The sequence below is a fragment of the Nyctibius grandis genome, chromosome 19 (assembly GCF_013368605.1).
Source record: "Nyctibius grandis isolate bNycGra1 chromosome 19, bNycGra1.pri, whole genome shotgun sequence".
Classification (NCBI taxonomy): domain Eukaryota; kingdom Metazoa; phylum Chordata; class Aves; order Nyctibiiformes; family Nyctibiidae; genus Nyctibius; species Nyctibius grandis.
In genome coordinates this window covers 7,765,542-7,786,217 of record NC_090676.1, presented here as the reverse complement: position 1 = coordinate 7,786,217, position 20,676 = coordinate 7,765,542, and the positions used below count along the sequence as shown (strand labels likewise).

Sequence of the window (20,676 nt, the reverse complement as noted above, 5' to 3'; positions counted from 1 at the left end):
TTATATTTTCTCACATTGAAGTTGCAGCCATTTCGAAAAGGAAGCACCTTTTTGCTATAATTATTTCCAGCACCTAATACAGTTGAAATCAGGGATATCATGAGAATGCCTATGTGCTCCTGCAGTATGGAATAAACACCTCGTATTAAACTAGGATTTTAGTTGTACTTTACAATTGCTATCAAGAAAACGTAGATAACTTTTCCCCCTTTGTGAAGCTCAGTAAGGTCTATGGATGTAAAAGGGACGTGATGTCAGTAGTAATCTAATTATTTTTTCTTCTTGTTTAGTGATTCTGTTAAAGGAACTTCCATTAACGAAACATATGCGCTGACAAGATAGCAAGCTTGTGTGCTTTTAGCAAAGCTGGGAAGAGTTTGCTTTGGAGGAAGCATGAGTGTACCAGGTTACGGGAGCCAGCACTCAATCCCTTCCAGTGAAGTTCAGAAACCCAGCACAAAAGAAACACAGCTGGGATTGCTTCCTCACCTCACTTCTGGCTTCTTTGTGTATCCACAGGGAAGGGAGCAATAACCAATCCTGCAACATGATGCAGAAAAACTAACTTAATTTGCAGTTATGTAGAAATAGTCTCTTTTGGGGAAAAAAAAACAGAACAAAAAAACCTTGTTCTCGTTGCAGGAGTTCATTCAAAGGGCTGCTTTAAACACATCTTCTTACCCTGTCTACATGCTGATGGGTGCACTGTGTCAATGAGAGAGCTAATTCTCCTGGCATGTGCTAAACTTACTGTGAACGGCATACCTTGTCCATGAGGATTTAATCTTCAGAGGTAATTTGCTGGAATAAAGACAGATTATACAAGTTAGCAATATATTATCAGATATTTTCAGATATTATTACTATCAACACAATCAGTTATCAACTTTAACAAGCTGATCTGGCAGACAAATGTGCTATAATCTCTCCAAAAGTTACTTTTCCCTGTTTGAGTCTCACCATCAGGTCCACCTGTGGCCTGTGGTTGAGGCCACACAGTCTCGCAGAATTGTTTACTTTAACTCGAATATTCCCATAAGTCTGGGGCTGTTTCCCAATTTTGAAGATGGTGTGGGGAGGGGATTGGGAGCTGATGATAACGGGATGGAGGAGATTAGGCAGCTAAGCCATCCATTTTAGTTCCAGTGATCAAATTTCACAGTCTTTATCTGAAGCACTGACTAGCTAACTTTTCAAGTGAGGGTAAAATGAGGGAGTGCAGCTATAACCAATAAATTAATGCATGTTGATCGCCACCACAAAATTGCCATCTGTCTGAAGGTGCCTGTGTCTTTGTGCCGGTATGTGTGCTTGAGCTGGAGAGTTTGATCTTATAAATGCTTATTCTTGTTATCTGTAGAATTATAGCAGAAAGCTCTGCTCCCAGTTGTGATTGCAATCAAGGACTCACAGTAAGCATCACAGCAGAGAGATGAGGTTTGTAAAGATCAGCACAGATACCAGGGACGGGATTCTGCTCTTACGCAAACAAAAATGCTTAAGGATTGAATAGCAAATGCTGTACTGGACCATTAGGTAGAAATTTCTTATCAAGAGGGGGGGGAAAAAAAACGAGTCAGGGGAATTAAGTCAGTGTTGCCCAGACATTTTACAAGGAACTGTAAATGCTTAATACTATGGGTGCCAAATACTACGAAATACAATTAAATGTTATTAAGCTTTTTTTTATGGTAAGAGGGAACTTTTTCTTACAAATAGTTTTTAACTAGTAGCTTTACTTGTTTACCCTCAAAAAGAAAAATTTTACATGTTTTATTTAAAACTAAAAATGCAGTGTTATACATATTAACATTCTTTGAAAGCTCCCAAGAGTTTTCCAGACCTCCCATAGGTACCCTGAGGGGAAAATCAGAACCACATATGGGGAAGTGTGGGGGTGAGAAGAGAAAGAAAAGTTAGTTCCACGTGGATTTTAATGCATCTGATCTCAGGAGGCACAAAAAAAAAAAAAAAGTGCATTTTACAAGGTGAACACTATATTGATTTGAGATCTTTATATCAGAAGGAGCTCAATTAATCTGATTTCAGCTGACTAATAATACATCCCTACCTTTAAAAACCAGAAGCAACCACCATAGCAACAAAATATAAATAAACGTACACAATAAAAACCCACCATAACAGAAGATATTGATGTAGATTGTTAAAAATGGAAAATACTGTAGTTTAGGTCCCAAAAGCTTCACAAGTGTTCACAGTGGTATTTCTGTTACAGGAAAGACTTGAGGTCAGTTTGAAATACAGATGGTGATTTAACTGTTTTGATCTTTGTTGTTATTTTATTCTAATGATTACATGTTCTATAAACCGAACTAGACAAGTCATGTTTCTTGTGAACTGCTGAAGTAATAAACACATTATTTAAATTAAACCTATACGACTGACTGTATGAAGATGAAATTAAAAGGTAGAGAGGAAAGGTGAGAACTTAGTAACAAACACACAAAAATTACAAGTCTCTCTGACTTTACTGCCATGGGATCAGAAGCTCACGTGTACAGACAGTATTAGAGCTGCTGAGGCTTTGAGCTCACAGAAGCAGCACTAATGGCATTTCTCCAAGGATTTGCATGGACACTGTCATGATGTCTGCCTAGCTGAGACGCTTCCAGTGTTGCTATTGGTATTTGTAACCTGGAAACCTCTTTTTGTTTGCACATGGAGTAATATATGTGTGTGTTCTGGAGTTCTTTTGGCTAGTTTGACACCAGAAGATAAATAATACAGCACCATATGAGAGTTAAGAGTCAGCTGTCACCCCATAATGAACAAAGATATTCAGAGGGTATTGTAACAGGCTAAAACTTGGTGCAAAAATTGCTATGGATAAAATTTTATCAAACTGGCTTCATTCACAGGTGGGTAAAATCAAGATGTTTTGTGCATATTTAAAAACATAAAAAGTTTAATTTGCAAATGGGATGATAACAATGATAATTTCCATTATTTTGCTGTTTTAAACAAACAAACCAACCAACGAAACCCATAAGAACAGTAACTTAAAATTTCTGCATTGTTTGTTGAAAAGAGATGACACAACAGTTTGGGCTCCAGGGCCACCTTAGCATTGCAGAAAGGTGGCAGAAGGCACCTGCCAAACTACTGCCCCCTTCTCCAGGGTCCCTCATGCACAGTTACCGAGACTTTCACCCAACAAAGTGCCAGCACTAGGACAGGACACAGTGTGTGGCCATTAATCTGCTACAGCCCAGGCACCTGCTCCCCAGAACATGACTGAGACCTTCCTTACTCTCTTCTCAAAAAGGAATTTCAAGAGCAGGAATGTTTTCTTATCAAGAGCAGCAACTTTCAGACAGGCAGACTCATGACTGCTGGATCAGATAAAGTAGCTATGGAATTTATATGGTCCCCATTACAGAGTATCCAAATGTAATATGTCACAACATCACGCTGACATTGGGAAACATTTTAATCTGCACATTTCCTTGTATAAAGGGTGAAACTGAGACAAAGACATAGCAGCTAAGTTGCTCAAGGTTGCCCAGGAAGTTTGCAGTCGAGGGAGGACCTGAAACATGGGCTGCCAGGGTCCTCAGCCAACACACTACCCTCTGCACAGCTCTTCCTGTCTAAATTAGTATTTGTGAAATTTTCATTAATGATGGTGTCTAGTGAGCTGTGTAAAGTACATGGAGATGTTATATATGATGGACAAATTGTTGCCAGCAGAAGTCTATAAGAGGCCCCCATTTTGCCATACACACCCCTTTCATGCCCTGTACAGAGCCTGTGCCAGCTGACTCCCGTGCCATGGTGAAGAAATCATGGATTTTAACAGCAGCTCATGTAGACTGGTAGCTAGACTCTACCTTCTTGCTCAGCTGTCAGTACTCAGCTGTTTGTGTTTAATACAGCTGCAAGAGTGAATCATGGACTGGAGCTGCCCTGTGTCATGCTGTAAACTGTCCAAATCATCACACTGGGAGGTTCACAGTGTAGGATTTCAGAAGTGTAAGTAGAAGGAGTAGAGACAAGAGGCATGGAAAGGGGGTGTAAAGGCAGCCTACTGTGGTAACTGGTAGAAAATGATGCTCCTGGAAACCAACCAGCCATTGACTGTCACCAGTCTAATCTCTTACCTTCTGCTCTTGCTTAACTTGCCCCACACATTGGGAATAACTTCTACACCATTTCTCGCTGGCTGAAAGTCGAGCATTTGAATCTGACGTCTCCTTTGTAAAGAAGTAAACAATATCTCTCAGGGACTGATGTAAGTCATAGACACCATCTGACACAGTAATGATGGAGAGACATCCTGACTTTGCTTTTGCTCACAAGAATTAGAAGGTTCCCTTTACTTTCCTTTGTACATCAGCCCTACCTGCAGTGCTGTATCTGTGATTTGTTGTAGATAGGTTTCTACTAGTTCCTTTTTCAGGGTGAACCAAGCACTTTCTTTTTTTGGTTATTGCATGACCACAATAACGGCCTACGTTACACTGATGAGCAGTTGAGCCTGAGAAGAGTGAGGAATGCTTTGAATTAACCCCAGTGCTTTGTGCTTAGAGAGAGATGTTATCTATCAGCAAAAGTAATTTTTATGCAAGAGGAAGAGATAAGATAATATGAAAAACATTAGACATTTATTTCCATTTCTTATATTCGTATGTATGGGGGTTTAAAAAGCGTTATAGAGCACTTTAAGATGTACTACAAAAGACTTTTTTATATATTGCTACTCTAATCAAAGTCTAAGAAACAGGTATGCTCTGGCAGCAAATTAGAAGTTGATAGACACTTCCAACTAAATTGAAATGAATTATATTCTAGCAAAAACGTGCCAATAAGTAATTGTTTGTGGGCATACTATGATAAAGGGGTTACTGAATAAATATACCTGTCATCTTCTAATAGTCAAAACCATAACTATACAGATTGATAACACATATAATATGGGTTATACAATCACATGGCTTTTGTAAATCTAGAGATAAATCTGGACCCTAGATCTGTAAGCTGCTGAATCAAGTTTCGAAGCCAATTGCAACCAGCCAAATACAGGTTTTATAAGCTTTCCTAAAAAAAAAGGAGAAAATAAATAATCCCAATTTACTCTTTCTGTAAATAAACAAACAAAAAAGGCTTTTAATTCAACAGGGTTGCTTCTGACATGAAGTTGTATTCAACGTGAGTAAGGGTATCAGAACCCACCATGAAGCTGTTTCAATGCTGCTAATCAGGGCTGGTGGCTTTCAGTAAAGACCATTAAGAAACAATGAAACCAAACCCAAATCTACTTGCTGATACACAATCCATGAGCACATCTATCATTTCCTCATTTTATCTGCACTTTTATTTACAATTCCTATGTACTTAGCAAAACTTTGTGCGTTGCAAGCCATATACCAGGCCTAGAGTTCATGCACAGGCTGTCGAGTTAGAAGCTGGGATCTGAATGATACATAACATAGAAGAAAAATTACATAAAAATAATGTTGTGGCGTTTTTCTCTCAATATCACATGCAAAGACAGAGAAATAGAGTTCAACATCGCACATTGAATGGCTGTAACTATGCTAACTGCAGGGCTGCAAGCACATGAAGTCCAAGGGAAGATTCACTTCCAACGCAACAGAAACAGTTTCTGGTCGTTTGAAGTCAGCGTGATGTTCTTGGGTTATCATCAATTCAGTAAGGCACTTAAACAAGGAAGTTACTTACATGCTTCAAACGAAGAACTTTGATCTGAAGTTCAAATGTTATAATAGAATATATGCCTTGGCACTAGATTTGCTTCAAGAGCACAAGGACAAAAATACAGACTCAAAATAATTGTGAAAAATCCCACAGGCTTCAGATCATAAAGAGATATCACAGAGGCTTTTACCTGTGATAATACCACAAATTCCCTCTCTTTCTGGAGTTCTAGGAATGCGACTATTCAAAATTTCTGTAGATTAAAAATAGTACTTATTTAATATGAAGACTACACTGCAGGCTGTATGTGTGGATACACAGTTAAAAATGCTGTTACTATTACAGATTATGACTTTTGAATATTGAGATTTTCAGGCCACTTTAAATTTGAAGTTCATTTATCTCTGCAACAATTTGTCTAACTTGACCACAGAGTTTTTTTTTTCCAGAAGGAATCAGAAGCAAGAAGCCCTCCCTTTTTTTTTTCTTTTTAGAAGACAAATATTTTGTTTATGTAATTTAAAAAAACCCAAACAAACAAATATCCTCCCTCAAAACTTATGAATTCTCTCTTTGTTCCAGATGATTGTAACTCTTCTGAATTAGGCAAACCATTTGGTGTGTGTGTGTGAGACCATAGAATGAATTTTATTACAGCTACAAAACAGATTTTCAGAAGTCGCTTAGTAACTGAGAGCAGATGAAAGGGGAACCAGCTGAGATCTGTGCACTGCAAATTGTTTCCCCATGATTAAACTATTTCATCCTTCGGGCTAACATCTCTGTACCTGTTTGGCAACAAGTGATAATGTTAGTGATAAAAGTCTCTCTTGCATGATCAGGGCAGGATGATAACAGTTATTACTATATTTTTTTTTTGTGGTTAGTAAACACTTTTTACAGATATTTTGCCAAATACAATCAAATATGAGGGATTAAAATAAAGAATAATAAAAAAGAGACTACTATTGTCACATTGCAGCATTGCAGGAGGTTGTGATGTGTTGCTAGAGTTTTGCCTTGGGAAGAATGCAGAGCGCACCTTGTTAGTAAGAGTACGGTATGTGGCTGTGTTCCAGTGTGGCCAAATTATTTTTGCTTTAATAATCACTGTTTTGGCTTAATTATGAATAATTAATACAGATTATTGCTATGTATTTCTAGTTATCATAAACTTAAATTTACTACTCGCAGAAAAACATACAGGTAACTACTAAACTTATAACTGACTCCTCCACAGAGCAAGAGAGATAAATACTGTTTATCCCTCAGAATAAAAATAAATAAATAAAATATTCATTCCTTTGCTTATCTGTTGTATTTTTTACTCATTTTATAGTGTTACATTTTGGACAAAGCATTGCAAACTTATGGGCATCACTTTCAAAGGTGAGTCTAACCCAAAGCTATGCATTTATATTTTTATCAGGTCAATGGGAATTCAAAGCATTCAGTGTCTTTGCAAATCAAGTCACATTTTTAGGTGCTGTAAGCCTGAATTTTGACTAGTACTTAAATATAGTTTCAGCTGATGTTTACAAGCATTCCTGAACAAAGGCTTAATTATCAATTCAAATGCTAGTTTTCAGACATCCAGATTTACAGTTCTGGCTTAATTTGTGTGTGTGTGAAAACTTCTGGAAACATTTGAGATCCCAAGTTTCAAGAAGTAGAGATAAGCCAAAAGAAAGATTTTTTGGGCCATTTAAAGTCAGATAGAGATTTTTTTTTAAAAAAAGAATCACAGAAAACTGATACCAACATACAATCATTGCTACAGGAATCTGAGCACTTGGACTCACAAATGCAGCAGCGCTGCCTGAACATAAAGACACCCCTTATTTCAGACTGCATGTGCAAATGTGTGAGAGGGTGTGTGGAGGCACCCGGGAAGCCGCTTCCCAGCTAGGGAAGGTTTGTGTGCAGCCTATTCAATACCAGAACTTTTGCTACTAAACTGTTTTCAAATACAGTTCATTTTCATGACACGATCTTTAATGAAAAGTGCCTGCTGAGTGCAGTACAAACCATTTGGTGCCCCAGTGTCAGGGGAGGAAAAGAACAACATTCAGTAAAACTGAAGGTTTTTATTATCACGTCGTAAATGAACAAATGGCATCTGTCAATACAAAGGAACTCATAGGGGGTATAGAAAGGAAGCTTAGTTATTACACTCAGGGTGTGCTGCTGAAGTGACAAACTGGAGTTTTATTAACATGCCAGTTATAGATCTCCTCTTCCTCCCCCACCACCCCGACCCTTTTCTTTAACTCCTTCAATTTGGTACATACCAGAACTGCTGTAAAATGAGCTTTGGTCAGACAGTGCTGACCATTTAATGCTGGAAGTTGCAATCATCACTATGAGTAATTAAAAAGCAGGGGCCTCTGTATTCGAAATGAAAACCTGGCTCCAAATTCACCCCTCCTTTGGGGAACGCCCCTACACGGGATCAGGCAGCAAGCCTCCCAAAGCACTAACCCCATCATAGTTTTCGTATTTAGGCAATAAACATCTTTCAATGCACTGATAAATGACAAAGGTGTTTATGAGCTTCAGGAAACGTTTATACCAAATGTATAAAAAACAGAGATGGGATTGTTCATGCTAGCGAGGAATTGGGTTCGGAGCGAAGATGCAGAGGGAACGGAACAGGAGGCGCGGGGGGTGGGAACCTCAGCAATGATTTTTACTGGAAGTTATTAAGGAGTTTTTCTCATAAAAGACTTCAGTGGCCTTGAGCAGGTGTGGCTGCAAGCTGGCAAACGCCAAAGAGGCAGTGCCCTGAGGTGAGCCGGGGAAGCCCTGGGGACCCCGCTCCCTGCCTGGTGAAGGAAGCGGGGCTGGAAGTGCCCCCCCGCACTGTGCCTCGCTGGGACGCTGAGCCGGGCTGCAGGTTCACAGCAGGAGCGTTTCTGTGTCGTAGAAAGGGGAAAAGCTGGTGTTCCTCTTTGGAAAAATCATACAATTAGACCTACAGTACACTGAAAAGAGCTTAGCGGGCCAGACCTAAATCATGTTAGCAACCATGCAAATACAGGACATCGGGCATTTTTAACGGAAGCAAGAAAATCCCAGAATCGCTTACGTACTTTACTAGCTTTTCAACTGCAGGGTCCAGTTTGCATTTTATGATTAGCAAGCATCAGAGCTGCATTTAAAATGAAGCATGAAAGGAAGTGCCTTTTGGTTATGACTATAAACAACAATCTCAGTGAGACTTCCTTTATAAACTGCCCAGAACACAAAGTCAAGCTGCTTCTTGCTGATGCACTAAATGCAAGCAGGAGTTTCATACTGTCCCCCCAGAAGGAAGGATTCCATGCAACAAAGCCTAAGGACCAAAACTGTGAAGCCAGGAGATTCAAAAGATGTATAATCAGGTCTAGATCAATTTGCAACTCAGACTGACCTTGTAAATCAAGGCTTGCAGTGCTTGGCAACGCATGGGAACGCCGAGGTGGTTATGCACATCCTGTACTGGCCCTTGGATTCCCTCCCCCCACAAAGGAGCATGCTGTAGCGCTACTTTCAAAGAGTAGGAGGGTGGACATGGTCCCCCACTTTTTTAGGGAGCAGTTACAGTTCCCAAAGTGTGTGCTGTCTCCTACAGTTCCCACTGGGGATGATGCACAACCAGCCTGTGTCATACCGCTGGCAATGAATTACAGCTGTAAGTGTTGGAGCAAACTCATCGCAAGTGGAAATTGTGCAGACGCTGACACAGGCTTCTTGGGATAACACCTACTCGTTATTTTTCACCTTTACCTCCTGATTCCACCTTGCTCCAACATTATTAACATGTCATGAAAAGAGAAGCCCATCTTTCAGACAGTCCACGATATTGAAGAAAAATCTGTTTTGTCCAAGCTATTTGGAGGCCAAGCTACGCTTTGCTCGCCTTTCCAGTGTAGATTGTATCCTCAGCTGACACAGCTCAGTGTGGCTCAGTAGGCCGCAGACCCTTTTCGCACCTGCAGAGAACCTGCCCCCACCACACTTCCAGTGCCACTTGTCATAAAAAGATTTATCAGAACCTTTGCACAAAAGCTGCATTTCCTTTCACTGATCGACAAATTAAAAAGCCTCTTAAAACCAGAATAATCTCAGGGATGTCGCCTTTTGTAGGGGATGACTTTATGTGCCCATTTCCTTCTCATGCAGACTCCTGCTTTTACAGCTTAATGACAACAACCGCTTAGCTCCAGCATCTCCGCCGCAAAGGGAAGAGAAAGCAAATCAGGATACCTGGCTGCGACTGCCCTTCTCTCTTCATCTGGAAGGGTGACACCTCTCAGACCTCTCTTCCCCTGCCCCGAGAGATGTGAGCACACACCAACGTAAACTCTTGGCTGAAACAGAGGGAACAAACCTGATAAATCTAAAATGCCAGAGCAGTTCTTCAGCCCTGACCGAGCACAAAAAATTTTGGAAGTTTCCCATATTAAAGCAGGAATCTTGCCATAGTACTCAACGTCCTACAGCAGAGTTACGCTGGGTTACTGAAAATGAGGTTACCTGTACACTGCCAGGGAGGTGCATATGCTCTCTCAGAGAGCGAAACTTGCCTTCAGCAGAGTTTTAACTCAAAATTAATGTAAAATGCAAATGGATGAAATAAAGATTGCCAGTCTGTTTCAGTAACTTGCTGCTTTTTGGTTTTATGTGGTGGGAAATGAAAGGGCTTGTGTATGTTTGGCAGATGGAGGGCTGGGAACAAACCTCAATATTTGCTTCAAATTAAAAAAAAAAAATCATAGTAATTTTACTTGTTTGTCTCCGTGTCCTCATGTTTCCACTCTTTGTAAGAGATTTGCTTGCTGGGGGAAATCTTACAGAAAGAGCAGCTGTTGATATAAAAGGGAATGTTTAGGCAAAGCAATATTTAACATTAATAATTTACATTGGAAACATGATCGTGGTCTAATTTGAGAAGAACACTTAATCTCTGACATCTTGGGACTTACACATTTCTGGGCCTGTGCATGTTTCAAAGCTTTTCTGAACCAGGACCTTTAAGGCTTTGTCTTCACCGACACAAAGGTGTCTTTTTACAACCAGCCGAGGAGCCCGTGGTGGGGATTTTACAGTGAGATAACTAAGTGGAGACAAGGCGCTTCGGTGTTTATGGCGAGGAGGCAAGGTCATCACCACTGCTGACCTCACCACGTGCTAAAGCAGCGCGGTCTCCTCTGGGGTTTCACAGCAGCGCAGCTCCTGCTGCCCACTGTCCCCCGTGGAACATAAAAAGTTATCACGGAGGACATAGCACGAGGGCTTCTCTGCGCTGGGATTAGAGGAGGTGAGCTAACACCTAACTACAGGGTCCCTAAGGGCTGGATCCCATCAGCTAACAGGTTAACATCCAACCGGCCCTGCATATTCCGTCGAGTTAAAAAAGGCCAGAGCGTTGCTGCCGGGCCGTGCCCGTGTGTTCATGCCCGCTCTGCAGGCACCAAGCGCTCATGCTGCTCTCGGTCACATGCTCGTCGCAGGGGTGATTTGCACAGGCCCTCTGTGAGCTTCTGTATGAAGAATCCTTCCTCCTCTTCGGAACAGAATAGCCATGTTGTATCAGCACTCACAGTGAGGAGAGCGCAGGACGAAGGAGGTTACTGGGGAGCTATCATGGCTCATGCCAAGCCATCTCACGGGGGCAGGAAGGATTAGCAGTGAGCTCCATCAGAGGACCTCCAAGCCAAGATGCCATGAGCTGCAGCCTCGTTAGTAAGTCCAAAACTGGAAAGGGACATAAATCCATAGCATTTCACTCAACTTTTTATCTTCCTAGTCTTTTCTGTTGCATAAGCAATGAAATTAATGAAAGTTTCCTGCATATTATGCAGTTGGATACTCCGCAGTCCAATGAAGACTGAACATCCCTTTCTGTAGTCTGGAAATACAGATGTCCTTCTCTGATATCCAGCTATTTTCAGGAAATGCATCATGATCTTTGAGACTTCTACCTCCCCATCAAATTTAGATCAGACAAGGCAAGAATTCTAGAGTTGCTTGAGGAGAAGTGTCTACAGAAAGAGACAGACACCATGTTATGATACGGGTCTCCTTTCCTGTATAGAGCAAGACAAAAACCTTTATATTTATAAAGACTTACTTCATACCATAAGAACTAGAGACTGAGAATACTACTACCAACTATTCCTGCAGGTACCACAACATGACCAAAATGTTTCTTTTGCCTGGTTGTTTTGACCTTGATCATACAGTAATTTGAGATGGCTAATGAGTTAATGATTGTGAATGAGATACCAGTCACGTAAAACTTTGCTATTTTCTCTCTTAATGGAGATTTATACATAACATGCCAAAGCTCCTTTTGTAGCTGATATGCATGTGACTCAGTCACATGAGTAGTTTAAGCACAAAATTCTCCCCCTGCAAATTGTCATGTACAAACAAAGGAAAAATCCATTCAGTTGAGAAGGGGGAAAAGCTTCAGCTGAGTTGTTTGTTTTTTTTTTTTTTAATTTTAATAAGAAAGTAATTATTTGAATCACATGAGAAAAGGGGTTGTTAGGGAAGAAAGCCCAGGCAACAGTCATCCTTATCTAAGGACCCTAAAATAAATAGGGTGAGATCATCTGAAGAAGTTATTAACACATCAGCTATGCTGAGTACAAGCACTGTGACCCATGGTCATCTTTAGTGCAGTATAGTGGCTACAAAAGGGATATAAAATGTATGGAACTTTTTTCACCTTTTAGCTCATGCAGTGGTAAATTGTCTCATCCTGCTGATACATTGCTGTTTGTCATGAGTGATCTAGAAATGAAAGGAACAAACACAAAACAAATCACTGACACATTTCACACCTCATCATCAAACCCATGTTCAGAAACGCTGTGGAGAACTTTTGTTGTGCTCTGCCAATAATCATGAGGGGAGAATCAGCCCATATATTTTTTATTAGAGGCACTAAAAATCCTGCTTTCACTGGATAAATCTATAGTATAGATTTATGAAGCCAGTATTTTTTTAAGAAACAAAACCAATACTGATATATTGGTACTAATACTTGACATCTTTTCTAGCAGCTTTCATCTAACAAACTTCACAAACTATTGTTTGTGAGGAAAAACACCCTTGTGGAATTAGTATAATTAAACCAAGCTACATGAGAAAACTGAAACACTGGGATGATTTCTGTACCTTTTCCAGCACAACTAACAGTAAGCTGGGAATTCTTCCTCTCCCCTTTGCATCTGATAAATAGTTTATTTTACCATCTATTTAATGTACTTTTCTTTTGCCGTTCAGTGGCAGCACTGTTGGCTTTCCGGGACAGGCACATTGTATTTACACCAGGATCAGATAAGCCCCAGGCTCACTTACTGCAGTCTAGGAGCCAGACTGATTGCATTTAGAATAAGAATTTCCCATAGTGTTACTATTCATATTCAGAATCAGAGAAATGAATCTGTCTAATCTCTACAAAAGCCTGTTGGCATTGCACTAAAATTGGCAGTACTTGAAAGTTTCCCATCAGGGATGAGACCCAGCAGCCTGTTCTCCCCAGTACAGTTATTGGCAGCACTGCTAAAGTAGCATCTGAGGTCCACTTGCTGGTGGAGAGGAGATGGCAGTTCAGAGCATCCCCTTGTAGCCAGATAGATGTGGACACTAAGGACACCAGTTAAGCAGGCACATGGTGCCATGTCTACCAGGGCCACCCCATGTCTGCCAGGGCCATTTGGAGATCTCAGGTTTTGTCCAGAGGTCCCTTTACATGGCTTGGGCCATGCACAGCCTCCCTGTACCAAAGTGAGCTAATCAGAAAATAAAACAACCTTGACATGTTCTTTGAGTTGAAATTGCAGGTGGATTTTTCCCAGTCTTTTTTCTGCATGTTCCCATGACAGCTGTGCTGGCACACAGAGGCAAGAGTGGCTAAAGCCAGCATTATTATATGCACACATATGTGCATATATACATCCAGTGACTTGACCTAGGGCTCCTGGCAGATCCTGCACCGAGGCTGGACAGAAGCCTCTTGTGCTTGGGAGCTCCTTCTACTTTGTAGGTGGGGAAACAGCCTCATTTTTCACAGGTACAAAGAGGAAAAACTTTACTTACACTGAATATGAAGAAATGCGTTTTGTGTAAATATCTTTTACCCTCTCTTGCCATCCACCTCCCCTGCTTCTTCTGGCATAAACTGTTGCATTCCTTTAAGATTTATGAAAGATTATTTGAGCGAGAAGTGAATGTCTCAGCAAACGACTAACTGACCTTCCACCTATGATCATGACCCTAAACCAGATGAGCCTTTTGAAGAAATATTTTGGATTTAGTTTGGAAATGGCAGTGTAATTGAAACAAACTTGGTGGGGCTGTTCAGCCCTCAGGAAGAACAATGCTGTGGTTAGGAAACCTATGTCTACTGCTTTGTCTTCTGGAGTTAAGTTAATGGTCAATTTTTCCACATACAAGACAAGACAGAAGGAACTTTTCAGACTGTAGTGGTAATAAAAAAAATGAGTCATTTGTTTAAAAAATTATTTCATGTCCAGAAAATAGCTTTCATCAAGTCTATAAATCAGCTACAAATTGAAGTACTTGGAAGTTGTGTGTGGTGTTTTGTCTTTTTTTTTTTTTTCATTGTCTTACTGCGGGTATCTGTCCATATTTCTGAACAGGGAACAATGGGCATCTAAAAATTTATCTTTTAGTCTCACAGGAGATATCCAGGCATTGAGATAACCAGTAATGCCTGTATTATAGACCTTCATATAATAAGACAGAGGTAGGAACACCAATGTCATGAGATGCTGCAGTAAGGAGGGAAACTGTACTTGGAGACTGTATAAATGACAGCACTTCAAAATTCTCAAGAGTCTCTGAGCCAAAGGTCTCAAATACAAATTAAATTTTCTATTACCTCTATGAGCTGAACCAGGTCTTGCTTGACATTTAGTCTTTGGTCACTCCTCTCAGCGACACTACGGATGTGGTCAGAAGTTATCTGCACAGAAATATGTGTGAGCCAGCTTGATGGTGCTGTGCAGGGCTGTGTTTTGCTGCCACATATTGGGAAACATATCTAAAGGAAAAAGCTTCAATGCTGAACAGCAACTAAATTATTTCTTTGCTTTTTACATTTAAAACAATAATGGAAAGGCCAGAAGAATCTCAAAGGCTTGATTTCATAAAGGGATTGATTTGGGCAAAAAAATCTGAAGTGAAGAAAACTCTCAGTTTAAGACACAATGAGTTTACAAACTACCACTAGTTAACCCAATCTACAAACTGGAATTCAGCGCACTGCCCTGGGCAGAGGGAGCAGTTTGCATCAGCTAAGTTTTGAAGAAAGATATTTTGAAAAATGCAGCAGGGAGTGATGTGTGTAAAGCTCAGTGAGACCAGTACTCTTGATCTCTTTAGGCTTTTTTTTCTTACTTACTTTTTTTTTTTAATTCTCTAAGTGCTTCACTTCTGATTCACCTTCAATATCATTGCCTAAAATGGGCTAGTTTTAAAATTCCAGGCTTACTCTCTTTTTTGCATATTTTAGACTAGGGAAAAAGAAAAACCCAACAATTTATCACAAACAGCAATAAGATACAGCTATAGTGCAAGGTCTAGTTAGACATTTTAGTCATACGACCTTCATCTTTGCAAGGATCTATTGTTACATTCCATTTATTTTTGTCAATATTGACATCTGACCATGGACACAAAATGATCTTTTTTTCTTGCCTATACTCTCCTGTCCAACTTTGCATTAAGAAAGCAATTGAAAAGCCTAATGCATGGAAAGTGAATCTTTTGTATTCACTATAATGCCCAATTTTTCCTTTGGAGTTACCAAAGCTGTCCAAACAAGAGCTAGATTTTCCCTTTCAGAAGAGAATAATGGAAACTTTAAATGAAATCAGAAGGTTACTTGACCTGTTAGAAACTCTGAGGTAAAACTGATGTGAAATTATAACGTAAAGCGATGTGAGGCTGTTATATAAACCGTAGTGCATTATGCAATCTCATATTTTCAACAGAGCTAAAAATGAAAAAAGCTCGGAAACTTGTAACGATTATGCCAGCTGCTAAACTATCATGTTTTGTGTTGTTGCCAGGATGTGAACCTGAATATAATTTTATTTCAATTTACTCACAGTGAAAGATTGATTATGAACAATCAATCTATCAAAAGGCCTTTCAAATATCTATGAAAAATACTGTTGCTTGCTACTGAATTTCACCCAACACTTTGCAAGGAGAGTCCTGAGTACACCCTGCTCGTCTCAACACACGTTTCCACCTCAAAAGCAAATCCTGGACTCCTGAATCTCAGCAGCATTTTTACATGCATCAAGTCCTAAATGTGACATCTAATTTCAGACATTTAGAGTCCAGCTATTACACCGACGTAGGACTATCTGAAAGCAGGGATTCCACCTAAGAAAATACCACCTCTCCTTGCAGATGTCTTCCCAACCTCTAGTGGGAGAGTACAGTGAAAGAGAGAGGGGAAAAAAAAGCTGGTTTTCACTCACTTCAGCAGATCTAAACCCATGGCTCTACCACCAAACATGCAATAGAGACGACGTGGGTACTTTTGCTCCAGGATAGCTTGGATTGTGCTAAATAAAGCACCATGTTAGTGGTCAAATCCTAGAACTGAATCAGAAGGAAAAGCACTTACTGCATTAAATCTTCTTCTGGCCCCCTAATGTTCTGTGATAGGCACCCACAAAGAAAGGACGTTGCACTGCCTGTAGCTTTATATGACAAAGCAAAAAAAAAAAATTGTTTGCAGCCAATTTACCAGTAAACCCATCTAACATCAGCTTGTCTCTCTGCTGTACTTGTTCAGCAAGGCAGAGTCAGGGATATCCAAGGCATTGCTTGTACTCATCATAACCAGAGAAGTAATCGTCCTGCTTAAGATCACTCCAACGCCAGATCCAAACTCTGAATTATGCCATGATTACAGAACTGCACAGTTATACAGCCAACTAAACATACTTTTCCTTTAGTTTTAAAGAGAATTGTTTTGAACGTGATGAGTAATACATAAATATATTGCTATACATTCATTGCAAGCTCATATATTCCCCAGCATTATACAAATGTGAACGCATGAGTCTCTCTTAATCTGCTTTCCACCCAAATGAATACATATTCTGAATAGGCAACGTGGGTGTAACACAAATCTTTTGATATAGCCATGAAAACTTCAAATACTTTCGGAACTTTTTGTTAAAAATAGTTTACAAAACCCCCTATATTTCAACAACTTTTTTTTTAAATATTTTTTTTTATTGCACAAGAATTAAAGGAATGGCTGATAGTGTCAATGCTTAGAAGGCTGTTTGCCTTTTAAGCTGAGTGCCTTTTCGTCTTTCTACATGCATTTCGCCACCATTTCTTTTTTGATGAAAGTCTTTTCTCCCCCAGTTCTGTGCATTAGGTTGACAATGCACAGAATTGCCAGACAGTTTTGTCGCTTATGCCATAGACTTTACTATTCCTTTGAACCTTGCTCAGCGTAAAAGAAGTTTTTCTTAATAAGTAGTTGTTCATCCTTTGATATGCACATCTGGATGTGCCTCTTATCTGCAACATGGTAATGCTGTTTCCTGAAGATAATGATAAAAGAACAACTGCAAATAACAAAAAAAAAAAAGCCCAAAATGCCTTCAGATTTCTTTAAAAAAAATATCGGAGTGGAGAAAAGGGGAAAACTCTCTCCCCTCATTTATTTGGCCTTTTATAGTAGCTACACAAACAGATCCCAAAAGCAGAACAAAGGAAACAGCTGAAAGATTTACATATAGGAATCAATGGCATCATAAGTGTAATGATATATAATGTCTTTGAAAAGTTTTATATAGCTCAAATTAGACCTTATTTGGCTGTCAATCTGCTACCTATAATAAGGCAAAACATAAATATTAATAATTACCAATTCAAAAACCTATTTCCCAGTGCAGCTGATGAACTGATGAGGAAGAAAAACCTCTACGTCTGGGACTGAGTTCTTGCAGTGTGTGATGCTGTACTGTATCTTCTATCATGGAACCTGCAATATTTTCTTTAACTTTTAGAGTAAAACTGTTTAGTATCACTATAATCCTGCCTCCACCAGTTCTGCAATCTGTTCCCAATCTCAGTTTCTATTTTCACCACTGGGAGTTGAAGAAAATGGTTGGCGGGGGGGCAGGATGAATCCCACCGCACACAATACACCGCCGAAATGCGTGATCTGGGGCCCCACTAACTGCCTAAACCAAAGGGCTCCAAAAAAAAAGTTTCCAGGTCCCAAAGTTAAGCCAAATTCACAGAAATCTCTGCTTTCCCCATGACACGCAGCTGAAGCAATTCCCTTATCTCTGTGAATATTTCACAGCCACTTTTCCCCAGGACAAATCAGGAAATAGCAAGTCAGACTTTTTGGTGGCTACATTCAGTCGTTTGCTCTGTCTGCTGCATATCCCCGTACAGCGATGAATAAAAGGTGACCAGAAACTCTGCTCCTTATAAAACTCTGCGCTGCAATGGCAGGGCTGCGGACGGAGGTGCCGTTCCAAGTACTGAACGCACCAGAGATTGTGGTGCTGGACCCTTCTTAGCCTTACAGATAACATTCATGAATTGATCCCTCATTAGTATGCAGCAGGCATGGGAAAATGATAAACTCCTATTAACACTGTCATGGCAACTGAAAAAATGGCCGCTTTGGAAGAACAAGGTCCACAACAGAAGAAAAGCAAAGGCCTCTTTCCTTTCTTCTGTTTGACATCTGTTGTTTAACATACAAAATTGTATTATAGTGACACACACTAGTGCAGGCATAGTTAAAGGTTTGTCAGTGATTGTTATCATTATCAGCTCCTATTTTCAGGGCTTACGTGGCTCATCTCTGAAAATTCGCTCTGGGCTGCAACCTGTCATACAGAATTTCAGCCCAGAAGCAAAATTTATTGTACAGATTTTGTCTGGATTATGGCTGAGCAGAGAAGAAAGAGAAAAGTTGTCACTAATTAATTCTCCTTTGTGAAAAAAACTCAGAAAATATACTGTACATTTTTTTTAAACCAAGTTAATTTAAATACACCTCTCAAGAAATTTAGAAGTCCAGGATCTATTTAAAAAAATCTTATCAATTTTTAGAGTGACACAGGTACCTAAATCAACGAGACACATTATATTTTTTTATTGTTAAAACATTGTTAAAGCATAATTTATGTATTTGATACAAATTACAGTTTTGTTGTAATCTACTGAGTTTACTTCCACAATAAACGGTTTGCGCCATTTCCTACTGAGCTTGTGGTTCGTAACGCGGATTTTTACTACATATAGACAATACCTCTTGTTGTACCTGACTTTGTAGTTCTGGTGACCTTGGGGCTCAATTTTCTTGTTTTTAAACTGAAGACAATTACCTGCAGCTATAAAATATTTCATCTGTCGCCCCGTGAAGCAAAATAAGTGCTAAATATTGTCACGGAGTCCAAATTGATTGGTCAGAGACTCAAAAGGCTAATAATTCATCTCCCTTCCTTGTTAACCGAATCAAAATGAGGGAAATCCACAGGCTGTGATGCTGTACTCCCCGCTGCCCTGCCCACCTACCAGGTCCAGCCCTGGCTCTGGACCCCTCCAGGGGCAAATTTAACTCCTTCAAGTTGGCATAAAACCCAACTTCAGTAAAACCATGGAGGGGGTGATGTGGAGACCTCATCAGCAAGTCTGTGCAGCGAAAGCCCAGAACTTGGCACCCACAATTGCAGTTTGACAGCAAAAAAATATTAAAACTCTTACTAATGCCAGGTCTGTTTTACTTGGGCCAATTCCCAATCTGGTTTGTCATCTGGACATCCTACAGCCCCCTCCTCCCAAAGCAGAAGAGTGTGATGCGCTGCTGGTCATCCCAGCGCCCACCGGAGCAGTCCCATGGGGACGTCCTTGCAGTTACACTTCAGCCACTTTCCATGTCTGGCCAGCTTAGATGTTGTGAAAAGAGACTCTAATCAGGGCCCAGTAATTAAAAAAACATAATTATGGAAATGACTGCCACATTCTTCGATATTTTAATCTTTGTGTTGGGGCAGTTGTTACCCACGCTGCCTAAAGAACCCAAACACGCAGCTACGTGCTCAGTCGCTGTCCCACACCTCTCGCCCAGTGCCCTCTGCTCACAGCATCAGGCACCGGGATAGCTTCTGCTTTAGCCCGTTAACTGGTACATTTACAAGATTAATTCTTCTTCCAGTGCTTTATGCTTATGCATTATGGACTGAGATGCTGCTAAAGATGTGACAGAAGGAAAAAAAATACCAACCCACCAACAAATCTATCATTATGGAGGATCTGGTTCAGATTTTATCCATGTTTCACCTTCATTTCCATGGACATGGGGCAGAAAGTTCCTGTTGACACACAGGCCCTTCCTCCCATGGCCTCCTGTCCTTCTTTCAGAAGATCCATTTTCTTTTAAATACAGCCTTCTTCCCTCCTGCTAATCACACGTATTCATCTTACTTAGGTCACCTCTTACTGCTGTTAGCTGCAGTAAGACCTCAGGATTTTCTGGCGTTAGGACACCTCCTTTTTATCCAACAAACTGCTGTGGCACGCTGCATCAGACAAGACTATGGTATCTTTAACAGGTTTCTACATGAGCTGCAAATGATTCACATCCCCTACCTTAAACAACTGCATCTCTTATCTTTTGAAGACAACTCTGGAAAAACAATAAATTTTGCTAATTATGAAATTTGTGCAAAATAAATCACCTTGTATTTGTGAAATTTGGTGATCAGCATGCCAAAGAGTGACATTTTGCCTGAATACCATCTGCATCTTTCAGAGGTCTATAAGAAATGCATTTTTTTTCTGTCCACCTGCATTTATTAATTGCTTTCCCACAAGAACTCCCTCTCCTTAAGACTGAAGCTGTGCTGTGTGCAGATAAATGCATACAGAGGTGATCTAATTTAATTTCCTCTCATTAATAGCCTTCCTCCATGGCAA

General features: G+C 40.1%; 1 protein-coding gene across 1 annotated transcript in view; it reads right to left on the bottom strand.

Annotated features, from left to right (window-relative positions):
- Positions 1 to 662: 662 nt before the first annotated feature.
- ZFP64 (ZFP64 zinc finger protein) overlaps positions 663 to 20,676 on the bottom strand; it is an 86,277-nt gene continuing 66,263 nt past the window's right edge. The window contains exon 7 of the transcript XR_011049515.1: positions 663 to 801. The gene's annotated coding sequence lies outside the window, so the exon portion shown is untranslated. The remainder of the gene's footprint in view (positions 802 to 20,676) is intronic.